We start from the raw sequence: 8,590 nt of genomic DNA on the forward strand, positions 1-8,590 counted from the left end.
TGTGCCAATCCCATAGTCACCAGATGTGAGCCCCCAATGATGTTACCAACAGCAAATTCAAAATGGGAACCATTCAAAGAATTAATCTTGGAAGCTACTAGGCTTTTCGTATCAACTAAGAAATATTGTTCAAGATTTTGGCCTAAATGGATGTCAGATAAACTAATTAGACATGTGGCAGAGAAGAAAAATGTATTATTATTATTATTTTAGGCCATATGGTGCAAGGAAGCCTGAGGCTTATGCTGCACCAGGCAAAAAAAAAAAAATTCTGAATTACCCAAAGAGAGAGAGAGAGAGAGATAGAAGGGAATCATCAAGAAAGAGAAGAATGATGATATCCAGCTCAGGACCCTGGGTGTGCTAAGCCCATACTCACCAGATGTGAGCCCCTGGGGTTGAAAATAAACATATTCCCATGTCGGGAACCGAACCCGGGACTCTTGGGTGAGAGCCAAGTATCCTAACCACTAGACCACATGGGATCATGTATGGGTTACATATAAATTAACAGGTGACACAGAAGCCTATGATAGATATAAGCTGGTCTGTAATCAAGTCACAAAGGATGTTAAGTAGGCAAAGGCAGATTACGAGAAATCTTTGGCAAAGGATGCAAAGAAAAACAGCAAAGAGAAGCAGATGAATCTGACCGGTCCACTTGATATCGATGGTTCAACAGTTGATGATCCTGCTCAGGTAGCTAACAAACTAAATAAATATTTTGAATCTACATTCACCCATGAGGAATTATTCAGGGAGGGGAATGCCAGAGGTGTGTTAAACTCTGACAGTAAGCTAGATAATCTTGTAATAACTGAGAGTAAAGAGGAAGAGAAATTGTTGAAGATAAACATAAGAAAGGCACCTGAGGTTGATGGAATGTATCCAGTTATATTAAAGGAAGCATCAAAGGAAGTAAGCAAACTCTTAGCCATAATTATGAGAGCTTCCTTATACTCAGGTGAGGCAGCCATGAACTGGAGATGTGTAAATGTGACTCCAATCCACAAAGGAGGATTAACTGGAGACATAGGTAATTACAAGCCTGTTAGTTTAACTTCTGTTCCAGGGAAATTAATGGAGGCATTGGTTAAAGAAGCATTGCGGGATCATCTAGACAAGACTTCAGTTATAGCTCGGACACAGCATGGGTTTGTTAATGGGAAATCTTGTCTGACCAATTTGATTGGATACTATGATGTGGTTACAAAGGAACTGGATGGAAAGAATAATTTTCATATCATATATTTAGATCTTAGAAAGGCTTTTGATACTGTTGCACAAATTGGAACAGTGTGGCATTGGAGGAAAATTGCTGCTATGGATAAAGGGATGGTTGAATGGGAGAAGAGAGACAGTGGTAATCACTGGACACTGCTCTTTGTGAACTAATGTTATTAGTGGAGTATCCCAGGGTTCAGTGTTCAGTCCATTGTTGTTTTCTGTATTTATTAATGACATTGATGATGGTATACCAGGCTTAATATCCAAGTTTGCAGATGATACGAAGGTCGGCAGGGTTATTAAGGACAGTACGCTGCTGCCACAGGATCTAGAAAAGATGAGCGGATGGGCTGAGAGGTGATAATTCAAGTTTAACATTGACAAATGAAAAGTACTGCATATGGGAAGCAGTAACCCCAGAGTAACGTATCAATTGTGTGGTACTACACTGCCAGTGGTAGAGAGTGAAAAGGACCCAGGGGTAATTATGCAGGCAGATATGAAGTTTTCTGTGCAGTGCAGACGGTCTGCAAGAGTAGCTCATGAGGTCTTGTCAATGATATACAGGAATTTTTCTAGCAGGAATCAGGAGGTGATTATCCCCTTGTATAAGGCAATGGTCAGGCCACAACATGAGTACTGTATGCAGGTCTGGAGGCCTTATTTTAAGAAGGATGTAGAGCTGTTGGAACACGTACAGAGAAGGGCAACAAGATTAGTGAATGGAACAAGGGGTTGCAATTATGAAGAAAGGCTTAAATTTGAAAATTACAGTGGTTGGAGACTAGTCACCTGCGAGGTGATCTGATTGAGTTGTATAAAGCCTTGAATGGTTTGAGAATGCTCAATCCTGATGGGATTCTTTCTCTTGCTCAGAATAATCGCCTGAGAGGGCATAAATTCAAATTGAATAAAGATAGATGTGCGGAACTTTGCCTTCAGCCAGCGGGTGGTTGATTGCCGGAACAAACTTCCATCTGTAGTTGTAGAAGTTGATAGCTTAAATAGATTCAAGTCAGAACTAGACAAACATTTGGAGGGAGTAGATGGATGGGTGAAGATAAAGAAAGCTTGCACGAGAAGCATGCAAAAGTTCAATGAAATTTACCGGTAAAAGTACTTTGCTGTAACGGCATTTGTATTGTTGCTCGCTCAATAAACATACAGTGGGTGTTATCATTCAGGAGTAGAAATTGAATCCCATGGTTACCCCCTCCACTTCGGGAGGGGGTATCCAGTGGACATGGGAGGCCAGTGCAATGTTGAGTCAATTTGGTGTAATATAAGCACTGGAAAAACAAAAATGAGGGGGTGTGTGTTGTGTGCACATGCGCATGTGTTAGGTGCAAGCGCCTAACGACTGTACAGAGATATAGAGTGGGCCAGTAAATCAGAATGTGCTATAATGGGGACTTTAACTTTCCAGATATTGACTGGACTTTGTAGGTTGGTCACTCACACAGTAACAAGACTTTTTTTGGATTTATTGGATGTTTTCTACACCAGCATGTTAGAGAGATAATAAAAGAAAGCAATACTTCTTGATCTGATTATTAGCAGTGATCTTTCTTGCATTAAGATCTGCAGATAAAAGCCTCTTGACATGGGCACCTGTACGTTGTGTGGGGACCTCCCAGTGATGTTGTTGGGCTTCCAGACTAGCAGTGTGTGAGAGGCCCAGATATAATACATCACTTTGGTCCCTGCTTCAACAAGACAGGTGGTCCAGGACTGCCCCGACTGGGATTAATCAGCAGGCGATTCTTACTTAACATCAACTGCATTCCAAAATATCTCCTTTCCTTTGGTCCTGGGACCGAGTCATGTAGAAATTTATTTATTGGAAATGTGGGTATGATGCTCTAAGCAAACTTGTTATCCCATTTACATATACAGTACCTACTAGTTTTCAAGTGGGTGTCCCGTCCCCTCTTAAGACTCCATAGTGAGTGTGGTACTTAAGGCATCAGAAATTTTTATTTTACTCTTATGAGTATTTAAATTCTTCTGGGACCCCAACAAGGTCCCTATCTAATCATTCAGATGACACAAACAGCACTTCTGTCAAAAGACCCAGAACTGAGGATATACCATCATTAGTAACACTACCTTTTCTCATTCTCCATTCCACCAGAGAGCAGGCAATTGAGAATATGTCACCCTTCTTCATCTAGAAAGGATCAAAGGAGTTGGTAAGATTTCTAAAATTGGAGAAATGGTTGAGTTCTGGCAACCTTTTAGTTGAAACTTCACGTCCAAAACACACTCAGTAAATTCCAAAAGCTACATCGATTAGGAGAATATCTATCATTGTAACCCCTCATAAAACTCTGAACTCTTCAGGTGGTGTCATATCAGAGTGGGATCTTCTTCTTCATGTCTCCAAAGAAGAGAACCACTCTGAATTGAAAGTGCAATGTGTGACAGCTGTTAAGCAAATATCAATATGAATGGGTGAAAATCTCATTCCTACTCAAGTTCTCATCCATACTTTTAACACACTACGGTCTTCAGGTTCCATTAAGGCAGGCTACTTAAACTGCCTAGTAGCATTGAAAAATGAAAAGACAAGCACAGGCATGGTAACCTTGCCTGTGCTTGATGTGGTGCCAAAGACCACGAGAGCAAGGAATGTTCAGCTCCAAAGCCAACTTGTACAAATTTCAAAGGTGAGTACCCTGCACACTCTCGGACATGCCAGCAGTGGAAAGATGAGAAAGAAATGCCAGGAAATGCATGCAACCAGTAAAACAGTGATGGGCCCACATATGCGCAGAATGTTTCTGGGAAGTTTAGCATTGGAACAAAAATGGAGATGACGATACTACCATTAGTCATTTACTCCTGTCGCCCACTCAAAAAAACTTTCCCAGAAAGACCAATTAGCTGTCATTCCAATATCTGTGCCTCCTAATGTTCCCCTGGTACCAAAAATGTGATAGAGATAAGACTGAAATACTGAAGAGCCCCCTGTTACGCAGGAAAGAAAACAAGGATATCAAGATAAAGGAGATGCCATATGATTCAGGCTTGGAATTCTTTGCTGAGGAAGAAATGGACACTGAACACATCCATACTTCCACATAAAAGATAAATCCAAGACTTAAAAAAACTAAGGACTTCAGAAACCATCCAATGCATTCACAAAGTGCAAATAATGACCAAATCCATACAATACAATTGCCATGGATTCCGATGGAATTTTGATGACAATAGCATTAGTAGAGGCATATGATGCAAGAAAGCAAGCTTATGCAGCATCAGCTAAAAAAAAACCCACTCCCATTTCACCTGTCCTTTCGTTCGAAATACCTGCCCAGGTGAGGCTTAAATTTATTTAGGCTATCAACTTCCACAACAAGGGATGGAAGTCTATTCCACCAACGACTACCTGCTCGCTAAAGGCAAATTTCCGCACATCTATCCTACATCTGTATTTCCTCAATTTGAATTTATGCCCTCTCAGGTGATTATTCTGAGCAAGAGGCAGAATCCCATTGGCACTGAGCATGCTCAAACCATTCAAGGCTCTATACACCTCTATCAGATCACATCGCCGGTGCCTAGTTGCCAGACACTGTAATTTGCAAAACTTAAGCCTTTCTTCGTAAGACCAACCATTTGTTCCATTCACTAATCTTGTTCCCTTCTCTGTTCTCGTTCCAGCAGCTCTACATCCTTCTTGAAATGAGGCCTCCAGACCTGTATAAAGTACTCAAGGTGTGGCCTGACCATTGCCTTATACAAGGGAATAATCACCTCCTTATCCCTGCTAGAAAAATTCCTGTATATCATTGACAAGACACTATAAGCTACTCTTGCACCCACCTGCACTGCTCAGAGAACTTCATATCTACCTGCATAATTACCCTCAGGTCCCTACCACAGAGTTGATACGTTGCTCTGGCGTTGCTGTTTCCCGTATGTAGTACTTTACATCTGTCAATGTTAAACTTCATTTGCCACCTCTCAGCCCATCTGCTCAACCTTTCCAGATCCTGTTGCAGCAGCATAGCATCAGTAGTGTCCTTAACAACCCTGCCAACCTTTGTATCGTCTGCAAACTTGGACATTAAGCTTGATATACCATCATCAATATCATTTATAAATACAGAAAACAACAATGGACCCAACACTGAACCCTGAGGGACTCCACTAATAACATTAGTCCATTGATTACAACTCTCTGTCTTCTCCCCCTCAACCATCCCTTTATCCAGAGCAGCAATTTGCCTCCAATGCCACACTGCTCCAATTTGTGCAGCAGTCTTCCATGTGCAACAGTATCAAAAGCCTTTTTAAGATCCAATTATATAATATCAAAGTTATTCTCTGCATCCAGTTCTTTTGTGACTGCATCATAGTGTCCAATCAAATTGGTCAGGCAAGACTTTCCCTTAACAAAACCATGATGTGTCCGAGCTATAACTGAAGTCTTGTCTAGATGATCCTGCACTTCTTTAACCAGTGCCTCCATTAATTTTCCTGGAACAGAAGTTAAACTCACAGTTCTATAATTACTTGTGACAGCCTTTCATCCTCCTTTGTGAATTGGGGTCACATTTGCACATCTCCAGTCTATGGGTACCTCCCCTGAGTCCAAAGAAGCTCTCATAATTATGGCTAAGGGTTTGCTTATTTCCTTTGCTGCCTCCTTTAATGTAACTGGATAGATCCCATCCACCCCGGGTGCCTTTTTTATGTTTATCCTCAACAATTTCTCCTCCACTTTCCTCTCAGTTATTACAAAATCATCCAGCTCACTGCCAGAGTTTACTTCACCTCTGGCATTCCCCTTCCTGAATAACTCATCATGTGTGAATGTAGATACAAAATACTCGTTTAGTTTGTTAGCCACCTGAGCAGGATCCTCAATTGTTGAACCATCAATATCCAGTGGACCAATCTGATTCATCTCTTTCCTTCTAGAGTTTACATAGGTAAAGAACTCTTTTCTGTTTTTCTTTGCATCCTTTGCCAAGGATTTCTCATAATCTGCCTTTGCCTGCCTAATCTCCTTTGTGACTTGGTTACAGACCAGCTTATATATATCATAGGGTTCCATGTCGCCCATTAATTTATATGTATACCATGCATTTTTCTTCTCTGCCATATGTCTCATTAGTTCATCTGACATCCATCCATTTAGGCCTAAACCTTGAACAATATTTCTTAGTTAGTATGTAAAGCCTAGTAGCTTCCAAGATGCATTAAGAATCTGCAAATAAAGGAACCACTAGGTGGCAGTGATCACAGTGTGCTGAAGTGGGATTTTCTCAAAGAGGTAACTGGCATCTGGAGTAAAGGGAAGGGTTTTTGCTTTCGTAAAGGCGGCTATGATGGTCTGAGATTGTATTTAAATTCTATACAGTGGGAACAACTGATGATATTACCAACGGCAAATTCAAAATGAGAAGCATTCAAAGAACTTATTATTATCAGCCATATGGTGCAAGAAAGCTTATGCTGCACCAGCCAAAAAAAAAAAAAAAAAATCCCGATAAGTAGAGAGAGAGAGAGAGAGAGAGAGAGAGAGAGAGAGAAAGGAGTCACCAAGAAAGAGAAGAATCGATGTCATCATTGTTCTCTTTCTTGGTGACTCCCTTCTCTCTCTCTCTCTCTCTACTTATTGGGATTTTTTTTTTTTTTTTTTTTTTGGCTGGTGCAGCATAAGCTTTCTTGCACCATATGGCTGATAATAATAATAGTAAGTTCTTTGAATGCTTCCGATTTTGAATTTGCTGTTGGTAACATCATCAGTTGGTCCCATTGTATAGAATTTAAATACAATCTCAGACCATCGTAGTCGACTTTACGAAAGCAAAAACCCTTCCCTTTACTCCTGATTTCAGTTACCTCTTTGAGTAAATCCCACTTCAGCACACTGCGATCACTGCCACCTAGTGGTTCCTTTATCTGCAGATTCTTAATGCATGAAATCGAAGCCCTCCTCCTTGGGCACAAGCTAGTGTGCTTTTTTTTGCAGGAAAAATATCTAAAAGCAAATGAAGACCCTGCCTTACATACCTTCAGCATATCAGGGAGCTCACATCTGGTGAATATGGGCTTGGACACCTAGGGTCCTGAGCTGAATATCATCATTCTTGTCTTTCTTAGTGAGTCCCTTCTACTTCTGACTCTTGTTTCTCTCTCTCTCTCTCTCTCTCTCTCTCTCTCTCTCTCTCTCTCTCTCTCTCTCTCTCTCTCTCTCTCTCTCTCCCAGGGTGACTCAGAATTCCTTTTCTTTTTTTTTTTTTTGAGTGGTGCAGCAAAAGACTCTGGCTTCCTTGCACTATGTGGCTAATAATAATAATAACATGCAGAGATAGAACTGGGGATGGACCTGCTCATGTTGGAGTCGTCATCCTAGTGGGTAACCATTCTCCTTTCCAAGTAGTCCCTCTCACAACCACCATAGATGTGTTAGCTATTTGCTTGTTTGTAGGGTTTCTTCTAACAATGTGTTGGTATATTTTCCACATGGAATGAACATCTCCCAGACAGACCCTGATGATCACACTGCACAATTGCCCTTCTCCTGTTCTTTTATTAGATCTTAATGGACATCTACACTACCCAGTGTTGAATCCAGAATATTTGCACCGGGGGGGGGATGTAAACTTCGGGGGATACATGTAGTATATTTTTTATTATTATTTAATATTTGCAACATTTTTTTTTTTTTTTATGTAAGCGCCAAACATGAGAAGTATTAGAACCTATAGTGCTTAGTACCATGCTTGGGTTGGAGGTTGAGAAGATGAAAGAAGATATTTGTTGATATGAACTTCTGCAGATTGTAATTATCAGGAAATACTTATAAAGGAAGGTAGTTACAGAAAAAGGTAGTTGAATAAATAAACGAGGAAGTTGAAAAGTTCGTTCTGTGAGTTTGAAGTTGGACAGTAAATGGATGTTGGCTGGTGGTTGCACTGTTCGGACTGTTTTGAAAGAGAGATAGCGGGAATTATAGAAACCAATTCAGAAGAACAGTGCCCATGGAAGTATCTGTAGAAGAGGTATGCAGCAGAAACAGTACATCTATGAGACAGCAAGTGGAGAGACTCTGTTAGAGATGAATCATTAATTAACATAACTGCCCTCTTCTGAATGGAATCCAAAAGCCTGAGAGAGGTTTTGGGGGGACCACTGCAGATGTGGGAACAATATTCCATGGTAGGGCGGATTTGTGATTTATGCAGAGTGAGCACCTGTTTGAAAGAAAAGTAACGCCAAGAGCGAAAGAGAAAACCAAGTTTTTTAGATGCAGAGGAAGTAATATTTGTAATGTGCTTGTGCCAAGAGAGATTAGAAGTCAGGGTAATCCCCAAAACAGATATATCATTTTACTTAGAAATTGGAA

The 8,590-nt window shown here is 40.6% G+C and overlaps 1 non-coding gene across 1 annotated transcript; it reads right to left on the reverse strand.

Annotated features, from left to right (window-relative positions):
* Positions 1-413: 413 nt before the first annotated feature.
* Positions 414-485, reverse strand: TRNAE-CUC (transfer RNA glutamic acid (anticodon CUC)). The gene has a single exon. It is a non-coding gene; the product is annotated as a tRNA-Glu (tRNA).
* Between the last annotated feature and the right edge of the window lie 8,105 nt (positions 486-8,590).

The sequence above is a fragment of the Mastigoproctus giganteus genome, chromosome 4 (assembly GCF_048544385.1).
Source record: "Mastigoproctus giganteus isolate SK-2022 chromosome 4, ASM4854438v1, whole genome shotgun sequence".
Taxonomy (NCBI): domain Eukaryota; kingdom Metazoa; phylum Arthropoda; class Arachnida; order Uropygi; family Thelyphonidae; genus Mastigoproctus; species Mastigoproctus giganteus.